Source organism: Gossypium hirsutum, chromosome A05 (assembly GCF_007990345.1).
Source record: "Gossypium hirsutum isolate 1008001.06 chromosome A05, Gossypium_hirsutum_v2.1, whole genome shotgun sequence".
In the NCBI taxonomy this organism is placed as follows: Eukaryota; Viridiplantae; Streptophyta; class Magnoliopsida; order Malvales; family Malvaceae; genus Gossypium; species Gossypium hirsutum.
The window spans coordinates 100,764,901-100,780,396 of record NC_053428.1 but is presented as its reverse complement, the minus strand read 5'-3'; the positions used below and the strand labels follow the sequence as shown (position 1 = coordinate 100,780,396).

The 15,496-nt window shown below is 30.6% G+C and overlaps 2 long non-coding RNA genes and 2 other non-coding genes across 4 annotated transcripts; all 4 read right to left on the bottom strand.

Annotated features, from left to right (window-relative positions):
- Positions 1–498: 498 nt before the first annotated feature.
- Positions 499–1,469, bottom strand: LOC107961458 (uncharacterized). Its single transcript, XR_001701296.2, has 2 exons — positions 1,062–1,469; positions 499–749 (listed from the first exon to the last, which is right to left on the bottom strand). It is a non-coding gene; the product is annotated as an uncharacterized lncRNA (long non-coding RNA).
- Positions 1,470–8,965: 7,496 nt separating this feature from the next.
- LOC107959810 (uncharacterized) lies at positions 8,966–10,149 on the bottom strand. The gene is made up of 2 exons (XR_001700971.2): positions 9,569–10,149; positions 8,966–9,283 (listed from the first exon to the last, which is right to left on the bottom strand). It is a non-coding gene; the product is annotated as an uncharacterized lncRNA (long non-coding RNA).
- Positions 10,150–14,879: 4,730 nt separating this feature from the next.
- LOC121229932 (small nucleolar RNA SNORD18) lies at positions 14,880–14,958 on the bottom strand. The gene has a single exon (XR_005927883.1). It is a non-coding gene; the product is annotated as a small nucleolar RNA SNORD18 (small nucleolar RNA).
- Positions 14,959–15,010: 52 nt separating this feature from the next.
- LOC121230178 (small nucleolar RNA Z199) lies at positions 15,011–15,092 on the bottom strand. The gene has a single exon (XR_005928127.1). It is a non-coding gene; the product is annotated as a small nucleolar RNA Z199 (small nucleolar RNA).
- Between the last annotated feature and the right edge of the window lie 404 nt (positions 15,093–15,496).

The window sequence follows — 15,496 nt, the reverse complement described above, 5'->3', positions numbered from 1 at the left end:
TACCACATTACCTTATTCCCAAAACAAAAATAAATAACAATAACACCTACGAAAAAACAGAAACAGACTTGCTTAGATCACCCTTTGGCAACTACACCACTCACATGGGCTCATTACTAATCTACAATGGTTTAAAAAGGGACTAAAATGTAAAGTTGTGAAAATTGATGAAAAATTCTAAAATTTATAGAATAAAGGTGCTGTAAATTCTATATTTAAATTTTGGTTAGGCTTGCAATAGGGAGTAAATAGCATAAATTTCATTTTCCGAGCCTAAGGACGAAATTGGAATTTATGGAAAAGTTAAGGGCAAAATGGTAATTTTTCTTATGATGTAAATTGAGTCCACTTAAATATGAAATGTGATAAATTAATGTTAAATTTACTCGTATAGATCCGGATAGACCAAATTCGGAGCTAGAACGAGGAAAAAAAGGAAAATGTCGGATTAGTAGTGTAATGGGCCAATTTAGCCCGGCCCATACCAAAAACCAAAAATCAGAAATTAAAAATAAATTAAATGTCCAAACTTCCTTTTACAAAGCAATAGGCCTACATGAAAAACCCAATAACCATATCCAACTATACCCATTCACAGCCCATTACAACCAACCTAAAAAGCTTAAGCCCTATCCCATGGCCTGAAATTGGGCCAATTTTTGGCAAAATAGAAAACCCTAGGGCTAATTGCCGCCGCCGAGACCTCCACATACGCCGCTCCCCTCTGTACATCTACACGGCCTTTGTACCTGCAAAAAACGATAAAAACAACAACAATAACAGTAATAGACAGCAATGTACAATAAGAAAATGAAAAAGAAAAAAAAGAGAAAAAAGGCTGGTATTTTGTATTTTATTTTTGGTTCGGCTATAAAAAGCCGAATACGTTTCTGTAAAGAAAGGAAGAAAAACGAAAAAAGAGAGATAGCAATAGAATACAGAAATCAAATACACTTCAAGGTGGTTCATTCATTGATTCTTTGTTCAGATTTTTCTATTTTATTTCTTGCTTTGTTTTGAATCTATCATACTAATATACAAAAAAAAGAAGGTTTTCTTACCGTTCATTCGATGTCAACCTAATCGACGTTTGGTCCTCCGGTCCAAAGGTAAACAAATCTCTAAGGATTCGAGCCACGGCGGAGATGGGGGTTCATTAAGTGCCGATGAAGCCACAAGCCGACCAAGAGGGGAAAGTTAAGAGGGTTAAACAAAAAACGCTTTAAGGTTTTTTTTTGAGAAGATAATCAGTTAAATGAGTTTTTTATGGCTAATTTTAGTTTTTATATATGAATAAAACGGCACCGTTTAAGAGATGGAAGAACCCACGCATCGACCCAACCCATAGTCGGATCCGCGTGTTTTTGTTCCAAAGAGGGGAATTTGTGCATTTAGTCCTTCCTTTTTGCGCCATCATTTGATTGGGGCCTTTCTCTTTTTCTTTTGTTTTTTTAATTTTTCCCTGAAATTGGTGCAACATTTCACTTTAGTCCGCGTTGAAACTTTGCGTTTAGAAGCTTGGAATAATTTCGTTTTTAATCCTCGCCCGTTTATGCGCATTCTATTTTGGCCCTGGATTTCTATTCTAATAATTTATTTGTTTGTAGATTATTCTGTTGCTTTTGTTTTTGTTTCAATTGAGTCTGTTTGTGTGTTTGTTTTTTATTTTTTTATGACTTATTCATTATTCATTTTTAAAAAAAAAAATTTTTAGTTTATAAATTGAATTATATTGTATATTTTTTTAATTTCATATTATCCTAGTTGATTATCTTTAAATTCCCTTTCAAACATGTTTATATATTTTTCTTTTAAATCTATTTATGTATATCATTTGTTTCCTTTAAGGACTCAATTTTAAATTATATTTTTGTTTATCTCAAACACTTTCTTATATTATTATTCTTTTATATATTCATTATTTATATTAAGTTCTTCACTTTATGTATATTATTGATAAATAAATCTTGTTTCAAATTATTTTGTATGACCATTGATTTCATATTATATAGATTGTTATTCGTATATATTCTTTTGTATATTTTTATATGGTTGTATTTATATAATTCATTTATGTTAAAACTTTCTAATATGTATATTATTTGTTTTAAAATTTTATATGGGTATACATTATTATTTTTATGTACATAATTTATATTATATTTTTATTTATTTTGGTTTTAAATTGTTTTGTATAGCACTAATTTTAAATTTCTTCTTATAATACTTATTTTGAAATTCATTTATATATTGAAGTTTATATTTTATGTATTATTTATTTTTATTTTTATTTTTATTTTATAATTGATTTCAAATTTTTGCATGTATCATTTGTTTATATACATATAATTTACTTTTAAATTGTTTTTTTTTTACATTGTTCATTTCAAATTTATCTTCCTTTACATTATTTGTTTTAACATTGCTGATTAACATTTAAAAGTTTTTTTTTTTGTTTCGTTGTTTAAATAGATCTTTTTTATTCATTAGTCTTTATTTAGAAATGTTAAATAGTATTTTATCATTGGGTGTGTTTTGATTTACATAATTTGTATCTTTATATTATTGTCAATAATTTATATAATATGTTAACCATGTACAGGTTCCATATTTGTTACTTTGATTTTTTTTTCATTTCCGTGTATTGAATTATGATTGAGATTGCTAATTTATTTGCCTAAAATTGTTCATTTCATTTTCTTTACTTCAAAAATACCGAATAAATGTATTATAAGTTCGTTTTTATAATCATTCCTATTTAAAAACTTATCAAAACAAGGTAATATTTTGGTTTGAAAATTCGAGAAATTGTGTCATAACGTGCTGGGTTTCAATTTTTCGTTTGACCGAATAACTAAATATCCTTTCCAAATTTCATCCATGTTTTCTTAAATTAAAAAACAAGGTAATATTTCGTGTTTGGAAATTTGAGAAATCGTGCCCTAACGTGCTGAGTTTCGATTTTCCGTTGACCAAATAGCCAAATATCCTTTTAAAATTTCAATGCATGAATTTTGGGAAATCATAAGATGATCTTGGTATCGAGGGTTTGGAATATTGTACCCTAACGTGCTGGATATGATATTTTATTCCTTCAGGATAAGGGAGTCTTAGCATCCAATTCAAGTATATTCAAACATTTTTAAATGGGATTATATTTTAAAATCTTTTCAAATTTTCAACATTAGGACATTAATCAATCAATTAGGTACCAATTTTGGGCGTTGCGAGAGTGCTAATCCTTCCTCGTACGTAACCGACTCTCGAACCAGTTTTCTTGACTTTCGTAGGCCAAAAACAATATTTTAATAAAATAAATTGTTTTATTAGGTGATCCGATCACACCTAAACAAAAAGGATTGGTGGCGACTCCATACGATATTTTAAAGTCGATCCCCATTTTTCAAAATAAAAAAATGGTTTCAACAAGTAGATTTTATGTACACGAACATTTGTCGAGGTAAGTTCGTGTAACTAAATTGTGAATATTTATATGCTTGAATTAAATGTTGTGTTTGTGAATTGTATAAATATCATATATATATGAAATTGAAAATATATCTGACAAAGCCCGATCAATAATAATGCCCGATAAATGATAAATGATAAAAATTTTACTTTTATACTCGAAATGAATGTTAAATGTGTTTATTTGAGTATTGTGAATATTATAAATGTATGAAATAATCAAATGCCTGATAATGCTTGAAAAATGTTAAATCCCGTTTGAATAAATGAAAATCGATGGATAAATGTGATTTTCAAAATGAATGAGGTCCTGCATTTGTTGTTGACGGGATTTAGCTTAGACAAGTAATTCTATTGACCTCATTATAGATAGGATTTAGCCCAGATGGGTAATCCAGGTATAAGTCCTCTCGAGCATATATTATGGATTGGATTTAGCCCGAATGTGTAGTCCAGATCAAGCTCTTTAAAGCATATTTCATAAAAAGGATTTAGCCTGGACTGGTAATCTTGTTGTATACATGTACGGCCCGAGAGTGTACTCTCTGAAATAGTACCTTATGGGTACCATTGGACATTAATTGTCAAATCCTGATTTGTACACCTCGAGTGTACTACTTGTGTGTCCATCGATATTCTGAATAAATTCAACAGGTAACAATCCAGACATGAGAAGGTATGAATAAGAAATGAGTTATTATACGTATTTTTTTGAAATATAAGAAAATGACAATACATAATAATCGATATATGAAAATATGAGATGATGATATTTGTACATGGAATTTATTTGAGGAATATATGTCCATCCTTGATTATAGACTTGTACACCTTGAGAGTACTACTACTTGTGTGACCTTGATATTTCAAATGATATGAGTAAAGTTCTGATATGAAATAATCTGAACTTGAGATGAACTATTATGAAATTATACTTGTAATATAAAGAGATGATTTATACATGTTAAATAAATACATGTTGTGGAAAGAATATGTGCATGGAAACTTGATTGTTGTTGAGCCCATATATGTTTTGATGTTATTATGGAATATATGACTAACAAGGGTAATGAGGATGTGTGTAGGGCTTGATGTCAAACTGATTGAATATGCCTTTCATAGTTACCTCAAAATAGAATGAATGGTAAGTTAAGTACAATTTTATACGAACTTACTTAGTTTTATTTCTCTATTTTTATAGTAAATAGGAAGCTTGTTGGATTGGAAGCTTGGCGGAGATCACTCACACTATCCATTGGCCCATGTCGGTACAATATGGTAAATCAATTATGGTTATAATGACATGTATAGGTTATATTGGTCATTTTGGCATGTAAATGTAAATGATCATTATAATCTAGCCATTGGAATGGCTAGTGATGATTATGTTTTGGCACATGTATATATGTATTTAAGTTTATTTTATAGAGATAAGTGTTTATTATTGATTGATTGAGAAAGATTAAATGAGTATGCTTATAAAAGGTCAGATTAAAATCATGGATGCATGTAACAATATATCATGTTAGATGTTATAAATTGCTTGAATTCATTGCTTGGATTGGTTGGTATTTGGATGTAAGTTGGTGCAAGAATTTGGTAAAAATTTTGGGTGAGAAATGAAGCTAGAAGTGGCTTTATTTTGTCCACACGGGCGTATGTCTAGACCGTGTGTGACACACGGCTTGGTACATGGGCGTGTGGTTAGGCCGTGTGTGCCCTGCACCTTAAAATTGAGAAACAGAATGATCAGAATTGAGCACACGGACAAAGACATGGGCATGTGTCTCAGCGATGTATGCTACACGGCTTAGAACATGGGCGTGTGTCTTCGCCGTGTGCAACCTGCACCTAATTTTGAAAGAATTTAATTAACCACACGGCCTAGCACACGGGCGTGTGGCCGACCGTGTGCACAAGTCAGAGAGTTACACGTGGTCGAACACGACTTGTAGCACGAGCGTGTTCCTTGGACCACACGGGCGTGTGAGCCCTGCAACTTGGAAAATTTTTGAAAATTCACAAAAATTGTTAGAGTTTCCGATTAAATCTTGACTCGAGTCTAATGGTCGTATTGGGCATCGAGGGTCCATTTAAGGGACGTTATGAATACTTTTGGAAAATAAATAATAATTGACTTGAAATACTTGTAAATGTTTTGTAAACTCTGGTAATGCTCCTAACCCTATTTCGACAATAGATACAGGTTAGGGGTGTTACATCAACACCCAAAATCACTGTACATATAGGTGAGTGCTCACAATCCTATTATATGCCAACTATATCCAACGGTTTCAAGATTACAAGGCCAAAATATCTGAAATCAAACACATATCACCTATTGGTTATCAGTGCACTATCACTGCATATTTGCATCTTTAGCAAGGCATTGTCACTAACATTTAACATATACATAAATTGTACACATTTGCACTTTCACAACGGTTATCATAACCACATATCACATGTTATAACATCTCAATTCATATAATCACAAACACATAATCACATAGTTCACAAGATAACATAGGTATGAGAAAGCTTACACTCGGAATTTAAAGTAGGGGTTTAGGCTACTACTAAATTCTCTAATAACGCATTGAATAATGTCCACAAGCAATTATTCCAAACACTCACAAATTACGCTTTCATCGAAGACCCGAAAGCTCCAACTAGCTTTTCCTTGCCTTTATCTCTACTCGTAGAAGGTCCAATCGAATCTGGAACTTCAACACAACAATTCACACAACAGTGCATTCAATAATCAACTAAGAACTCACCACAAGCAACCCAAAACATAAGCTTAAACTAACTTCTCATGTAACTGAAACCTTTAACATAGCCAACATAAAACTCAAATATCTCAGTCTATACTCAATATTTTCGCCTAAAATCAATTGCGTTCATCTTATAATTCACCTATGACTAATTCTCAACCTTTAAACTATAATAAAATACTCAATTCATAGTATCGACTTTTTCGACATGTTTTATGGCTATTTTTTGAAAATTCATTAAACTCAAAAATTATTTAACGAAATGTCGAAGTAAGTTTAGAAACCTTCTAATCATGTTAAAACAAGTTTAAAAACACTTTAAAAATATGTTTTTATGCAAAAATCTAAAATCCATCATTAAAGACCCAATTTTCAGTTTTTATTCAAAACATGCGATTTAATAGCCAAAAACTTGGTTTTAAAAACTAATTAACATTTAAAACTAATAGGAAGATGAATCGTTACCTTATTTGATGAAAAACTGAGCGTTTGATCAAAAACCCAAAAAACTTGAAGTTTGATCGAAAACCCAAAAAACTTGAAAGCTTGGCAATGGAGAAAACTATGGTAATTTTGGGTGTTTTTCTTTGTATTTAATGGAGGTTTAAGGCTTGAATGTCGATGGAAATCAAGAGATTATAGTTTAGAAATAAAAAATCGATTGAGAGACTCTTAAGAGAATGTGAGATGACAAAACAATTGAATGAAGAAAGCTAACGTGAAAATAAGCAGTAGGTGGGGGTTTAATAGGTTGAATTTTAAAATCTGGTCTAATTTCCTTTTAAAAACTTTAAGTTTTGACTCTTTTACAAATTAATTCTTTTTTTCCCAAAATTAAAGGTGTTTAAAACTCATTTTCAGAAATTGATTTAATTTTCTAAAAATCATTAGTAAAAAAAATTACCAGTATACCATGTCACAAAATTCCGAACACTCTAAAGCTAAAATCTCTTTCCGAACACTCTAAAGCTAAAATCTCTAAAATATCCCTAAAAATCCTAGGCCCTATTTTGGGGTGTTACAGCTTCCGATGGCCTCCATCTCTCACATCCTATATTGGTGATAGGTAATTTCTTTTCAACCTCATCAAGTTTATTCAAATAGGCTATAGTCTAACTCGAAATTTGTCGTGGCGATGTAAACATTCTGGTATGGACCCATTTATTTCCTGCGGACTAGAGAGACCAAACTGCGCATGCGATCTTTCGACAGGTAATACTAGGCAGAGTGTTAAACAAATTTTGAATCCACTGTTGATAACTTATGTCCTCCCTTACTCCCTCCCATCTGATATCTAGTAGATGCCAAGTCTCAACTGTGAAAGAGCAGTCGCGAAACCCATGCTTCAAAGTCTCAACACACCTCAAACATTTTGGGCAAGTCGTAGCTCCCACCAATATTTTGTTGTACATGTTGTAAAAAGTAGGAATTAGATTATTGAAAATACGTCTGAATGTAATTTTTACCTTTTCTGGAAAATTTAGCTTCCATAATTTCTTGTAAAAAGGTGTATAGCAATTATCCCCCTCTATTGTATTTGCATCCCTGATTCCTTGTAATAATCTATACCCGCTCTAAGGGCCAGTTCTGCATTGCTTTTCAAAAGCACTTCTGGCTCCAAAAGCACTTTTCGAAGAAAAGTTGTGCAGAACAAGTTGTTTTTGGCTGAAATTTTTAGCTTTTCAGAAGTGATTTTCAAAAGCACTTCTGAAACGGAGAAAAAATTTTTAGCTTTTCCTCTCCTAAAAGCACTTTTAGTGCTTAATTACTTTTTCACCCCTTCAATAATAGAGTACTTCTCTTTTTTTTCTTGGTACTTAATTACAAATGTGTTAAAATCATTAATTAAAAATAAAAAAATATTTTTTAAAATACTAATTACAAATATTTAATAGTTATATTTAAATATTTAAAATATAGTTTATATACTCTAATTAAATTTTATAAATAATTAATATTTATTGCTTAAAAATATTTAAAATTTATATTTTATATATTAAAATATTAACAAGAAATTATAATATATTTTTTCATATTCTTACTAAAATATAATAATATTAACTAATTTAAATATTATTTAAATGTATATTTGTTATTTTATAATAACATGTCTAAAATAGACATTTTATTTCTCAAAAGCACTTTTTGACAGCAATGCTAAACACTCAAATTTTAAACCAAATTGTTCAAAAGCATTTCTCAAAAACACTTTTCCACATCACTTTTCAAAAGCACTTTTCAAAAGCATTGCCAAACTAGCCCTAAATGGTAAATACTCCTGAGGACTATGCTTGTCAAACGATCGCATCTACCTGGGCTTACGAAGCAAGGGGAATGCAAATTATTTTCCTTGCCAATAGTGGATAAAAAAAATTGGTAATTTTCTCCATATCCCACTTTCTGTCCTGCTGCACTATTAGCTTCGAAACAGTTGTAAAAGGCTTAGAGTCGTTTGTAACTTGTATTTTTCTTCGTCTTAATCCAGGGACCCAAGCATCTTCCCAAACATTTATTTTAGGCCCATTCGGACTTGCCATCCTAGCCCATCCAACAACAACCCCTTTGCTTACCAAATACTCTTCCATGTATATGAGGGGTAAGCTCCTAACCTTGCTTGCAAAAAATCTGAAGTAAGGTAATATTTTTCCTTAAGTGATTTTGCTAATAACGAACTCTGATCATTAATAAGACATCAACCTTGCTTAGCTAAGAGAGCAGTATTAAATTTACTAAGATTCTGAAAACCTAAACCATCATAATCTTTAGGTCTACACATTGTAATAGGCCAATTTTGGCCCAGATGAAAATAAATAAAAAACCCAAAATAAACAACAAATGTCAACAGTCCAGATTACAAAATTATGACCCAAATTACAAGGGTTCAATAGCCCAACAACTAACCAAACCCTAACCCAAAAGATACAAGGCCCAAATAGCCCAAAAATTAAAACACTCTAAAGAACCCTAGGGTTCTCATGCGCCGTAGCAACCATCAACAGCCTCGATGGCACTTCTGTACACTTCCACATCAGTTGAACCTGCGAGAAGAAATGAAACAGCAATAACAGAATCCAGTAGCAGTATAGCTGGAAAATAAAATAGATTTATTTTTTTTCCTTTCTTTGATATTTTATTAGATTTGGTTATAAAAGCCAAATGAAAACACTGTATTGGGTACGAACAAACGCATATCAGAAAATACAAGTAGATCAAAGGGATTATTCTAAGGTCTTTTGTTTTCTTTTACTTTATTTATTTTTCTTCTTTTGAGTCTATTATACATATATTTTCGGAAAATATACAAAAAAAGAGAGAGGACGTACCTTTTATCGGCTGGAATAAGTAGTTTTTTTAGGCTCTGACCACCACGCACGGTGGTCGACAATGACGAAACCCGTGGCGGCCAATTGCTGGTTCGATGGCCGGACCCTGGGAAACCAGAGAGAAAACCCCCTTCCTTTTTTTTAGAGCACGGCAAAAATGAGCTTTTGCTCAATTTTTTTTTTTTTTTTGCTTTTATAGCCACTTTAAACGACGACGTTTTGGTCGGCACTCTTAATTCCAAAACGACGTCGTTTTAAGGCCCTGGATCCGAGTGTTGACCCGACCCGGGAAGGACCCATGTGTTTTCCATTAACGGGAAATTTTCGCATTTGGTTCTTTCTTCTTTCTTGGTATTTCAAATCGATTTATTTTTATTTTTCGATTTTGCTCCATGATTTTACCGGTGATCCATTTGGGTCCGCATCAGAACGATGCGTTTTGAGGGCTTGGGATATTTTCCCAGTCAGTCCCTCTATTTTTCACACGCGTTCATTTGGATCCTTATCATGTTTCGTCAATTTTTGTATTTTATAATTTGTACTCTATATTTATTTCCAAGTACAATTTAAGCCTTAACCCTTTACAACTTCAATTTCTTCCATTTTTTTTATTTTTAAAAAAAAACTGTTTATTTAATATTTTATTTAATACTTTACTTATTTTATTACTTTCATTATTATTTTTTTTATCATTTTATATCTTTTTACATATTTTTAAATGTTAGATGTATTATTATTATTATTTCTATTATTATTATTATCATACTATTAAATTAATTAGTTAAATATTTAATATTTATTCGTTTGTTTATTTACTTATCATTTTTATATATAAATTCATTTTATTTTCATTTTTTTATAAATTTCTATTTTATTTGTTTATTTCAATTTTTTATATAATATCCATTTCAAACACTTTCTTATATTATTATTCTTTTATATATACATTATTAATATTAAGTTTTTCACCTTATGTATATTATTAATTGTTTTTTAATAAATCTTGTTTCAAATTATTTTGTATGATCATTGATTTCATATTATATAGATTGTTATATATATATATATATTCCTTTGTATATTTTTATATGGTTGTATTTATATAATTCATTTATGATAAAACTTTCTAACATGTACATTATTTGTTTTAAATTTTTATATGGACATACATTATTATTTTTATGTACATAATTTGTGTTATATTTTTATTTATTTTAGTTTTAAATTGTTTTGTATAGCACTAATTTTAAATTTCTTCTTATAATACTTATTTTGAAATTCATTTATATGTTGAACTTTATATTTTATGTATTATTTATTCTTATTCAAATTCTTACATGTGTCATTTTTTTATATACATATAATTTACTTTTAAATTGTTTTTCTTACGTTGTCAATTTCAAATTTATCTTCCTTTTATTAGTTGTTTTAACACTGCTCATTACCTTTTAAAAGTTTTTTTTGTTTCATTGTTTAAATAGATTTTTGTATTATTCATTAGTCTTTATTTAGAAATGTTAAATAGTGTATGTTGTAAGATTACTACCATAAGGTGTATTTTGACTACATATTTGTATATTTATATTAGTGTCGATAATCTATATAATATGTTATCCATGTATATTTTCCATATTTGTTACTTTGTTATTCATTTCCGTGTATTATGATTGAGATTGCTAATTTATTTGCCTAAAATTGATTATTTCATTTTCTTTACTTCAAATAAACCGAATAAATGCATTTCAAGTCCATTTTTATAATCGCTTATTTGAAAGCTTCTCAAAACAAAGCAATATTTCGTGCTTGGAAATTCTAGAAATCGTGCCTTAACATGCTGGGTTTCGATTTTTCGTTGACCAAATAAGCGAATATCCTTTTGAAATTTTCGATGCATGAGTTTTGGGAATCATGAGATGATCTTGGATTTGAGGATTTAAATTGTCGTATCCTAACGTATTGGATGTGATATTTTATTCCTTCGGAGCAAGAGAATCTTAATATCCAATTCGAGTATATCCAAACATTTTTAAAAGAATTGTATTTTAAAATCTTTTCAAAATTTCGACATTAGGACATTAATTAATCGATTAGGTACCAATTTTGGGTGTTGCGAGGGTGCTAATCCTTCCTCACACGTAACCAATTCCCAAAGCCGTGTTCTTGAATTTCGTAGGCCAAAATCAATATTTTAATAAAATAAAATGTTTTATAGGTGACCCGATCACACCTAAATAAAAAAGATTGGTGGCGACTCCATATTTCTTTTTAAAGTTATCCCTATTTTTTCAAAATAAAAAATAGTTTCGACACACATTTTTTACCACTTACACCAATGAATTTCACGCTTACCCCCAAATTTTTGCCACCAAAACCAAGCGATGATTTGTTCTAATTCTGAGCAAAAAGAAGCTGATAATAAAAAGCAATACATAGTAAACATAGGTATAGCTTGAAGAATACTCTTAATAAAGACCTCCTTCCCCCCTTACAATAGCGACCTCATACACAAATTTTTAATGCAATATCTCATTCGATCCTTTAGGCCTTGAAATGTCGTTTTCCTGTTACGTCCTACCATATTCAACAAACCTATATACCATTCAAGATCCGTAGCAACCCGAACTCCTAGACAACTCGATATCACTTGCCTCTCCCCCTCGTCGATTTGGTGCTAAAATAAATGGTTGATTTATCGAAATTCACACATTGCCCCGACGCTTCTTCATATTCTTAAGTAATCGTTTTAGGGCTAAAACTTCCCCTACTGTAGCGTCTTCGAAGAGGATGCAATCATCTACGAATAATAGGTGAGAAACCTTTGAGGCCCCAACAAATTTTTACCCCATTTAACAATCTGTTTCGACTAGCCATGCGCATCAAGGAGGAGAGACCTTCGCTACAGATCAAGATTAGGAACAAACTAAGTGGGTCACTCTGTCTAAGACCCCTCTCTAGGAGAAATTTGCTCCCCACCTTACCATTCATAATAACCGAGTACGAAATCGAACTAACACAATGTATAATAAAATCGACCCAGTTTATTGCAAATCTCATTTTCAAAAGCATCCTCCTTATGAAATCCCACTCCACCTTGTCATGTCTTACTCATATATAGCTTGAGAGCGAACTTCCCCTTCTTCCCATATGATCTTTTCCTCTTGAAGACCTCCAAAATTTCATAAAGTAATCAACCGGCTAGGAACAAAAGCGTTCTACGCTTCATCAGTACAACTATTAAGCACTTTCTGAAACCTATTAGTCACAATTTTAGAAATAATCTTGTATAAGACCGAACATAGACTAATAATGCGAAAAAACTTCATGCTAGTGGGATTAAAGGTTTTCGGAATTAGTACTATGTGCGTATGATTAATGTCCTCCAAAAACATTAGATTCGTTTAATACCTCAAGACAGTACTGCCCCACCTTTTGTCCCACAATGTGCCAATAGGTTTGAAAAAACAGCGCAGGAAAACCATCGAGACTAGAGGCTTTAGTTGGTGCCATTGCCTTTAGGGCGGCTTTGATTTCTTCAATCTCATACCTAGCCGTGAGGCGTGTACTCAACTCGTTCGAAATACATTGATTAACCCACTCCAATAAGGTATCTGAAATATTAACACCCTTCGAAGTGAAACGCTTCATGAAATATTCCCTTGCAATATTGCTAGCTTCACCCTTATCAGTAGTAAACTGCCCATCCCCTCTTTCCAACCCCTTTACCTTATTCTGCCGCTTCATTTGAGATGCAAACTAGTGGAAAAAACTCGTATTCTTGTCCCCTTGCTTAAGCTAGTTAACACATGCTCTTTGCTCCGAATACATCTCCTTTTCCAATGCCAAATTCAACTCGACCTTGCTTGCCGAAAGCTAAGATATTTTCATTATTTTAACTCCTTTACTCTTTTACTCCAGCATCTCCTACTTTCGCGCTTATTTCTTTTAACCTATCCGCCCATTCCATCAAGCCACAACCTAGCGATTCAATACGTTGAGGCACTGTTCCCCTGCTAAGCTCCCAAAGTCGACAGACCTCCATCTCACAAGTATCTTCCGACATCCAAGAGGCCTTGAACTGAAACTTAAGCTTTTGAAAACGTCGCTTAAAATTTTTTTTTTCAATAAATAGTATATTTTTAGTGAAGCTCACCTTAAAATTTCCCTTACTACATGGCATTAAAGACAATATTATTTTAATTAACTTTAAAAAAACATCTTAAATGATATTTGAAGTAATGAAAGTATAAAATTTCAGTCTATAATTTATTTTGAATTAAAATTTTCTCCAAAACTTTTCTATTTATAAGTTACTGACAATCATCCCTTTTTTTTTATCAAAAATTTATTTTTAGCCATTATTTTAAGTTTATTTGTAATGATGTTTTAAAATTTAAAAAGAAAAAATATTTCATTAAAATTACACATATTTTTAATAATATTTAAATACAAAATTTTAAATTATTCTATATTAATATTTATTTTTATTAATAAATACAATTATTTAATACCTTGCACAGGTAAATTAATTAATATTTATATTTGTGAATAATATGTCAAAAAAATTTTATGAAGAAAAGACGAGCGTAATATTCGAACAAAAAAGCACTTGAATTTAAAAAAGTCCAAAATCAAAAAACTTGGTATAAAAAATGTGATAATCTAAACGAGAACCAAGGTAATTCAAACCTAAAAAATCTAAATGTTAAAGCACCTTGAGTTTAGAAAAGTACAAATTCAGAAAACTTCAAATAAATAAAAAAATATGATAATCTAAACCAGAAATCCATTGTCGATGAGGAAATTCAAACCTAAAAATTCTACATATGAAAGTAGCTTGAGTCTAGAAAAGTCCAGATTCAGGAAACTTCAAATAAAAAATATGATAATCGAAATCAGAATTAGTCTGGATATGATAAACAATTATGATAATCTAAACCAAAACCAATTTGAATCTGAGATTTTTCAAACCTATAAATTCTAAATATGAAAGCACCTTGAGTTTAAAAAAGTCAAAATCCAAAAAACTTTGAATAAAAAATATAATAATTCAAACTCCAAATATTCAAAATCAACACAACTCAATCCTACACATCTAGGCAGCCAATGATAACATCAAATCTTATATATACACCGCCTGCCAATGAGGATTTGGTTCACATTCAAATCTCAACTCAGTTCCATAACTCATCATACCAGAAGCTTTTTTTTCAGAAAAGCAATTAATCCACAAAAAATGAAAAAAATACATAAGAAATTAACTCTAATTATTTCTCAAAAGATTTCTGCTCCAAAATAAAAATGATGCATTATTGAGATCAGAGTTTGGTTAAAAATATTGTCGGTCACTGTTTAATCAGAAACACGGACCAAATTAAACCTCATCATATCTCAAAATATTTGAAAAGAAATCATGAAGAAATTTCAAGAGATATAAATAAGAAAGATCATCAGAGACTTAAATACAAATAATCACGGATTAAATCCAATCATATTGTTGCAGTTTTATTTTTCTCATCAATTGATCGATAAAACACGAAATTAAAAAGAAATTACATTACATTTGAAAAGAAACTGAGAACGCCGGAAACCCTTAATGGGGAGAATAGATAAAAATATATATAAAAGATTGGTAAAGGCTTTAGGTTTTGGCAACTATTTATAGAACTGATTGAGGAGTTTTAATAAACCCTAAACTTAAACGGTCCGTTTTGTCTTTGGGCCTTCCGGATAGTCGTCGGCTTAACTGGGTTTCCAAATTTTGGCACGCCTTCTTTGAAGGCTTGCTTTTATCTTTCATTTTCTTTTTCTTTATATTTTTTCTTTAATATTTTTATCTTATTAAAAATTTAAAATCTTAAGAAATTCCATATTATATCAAAATAATGAATTTTATTCATATTATTTTTTAATTATTCAAAGTACATATTT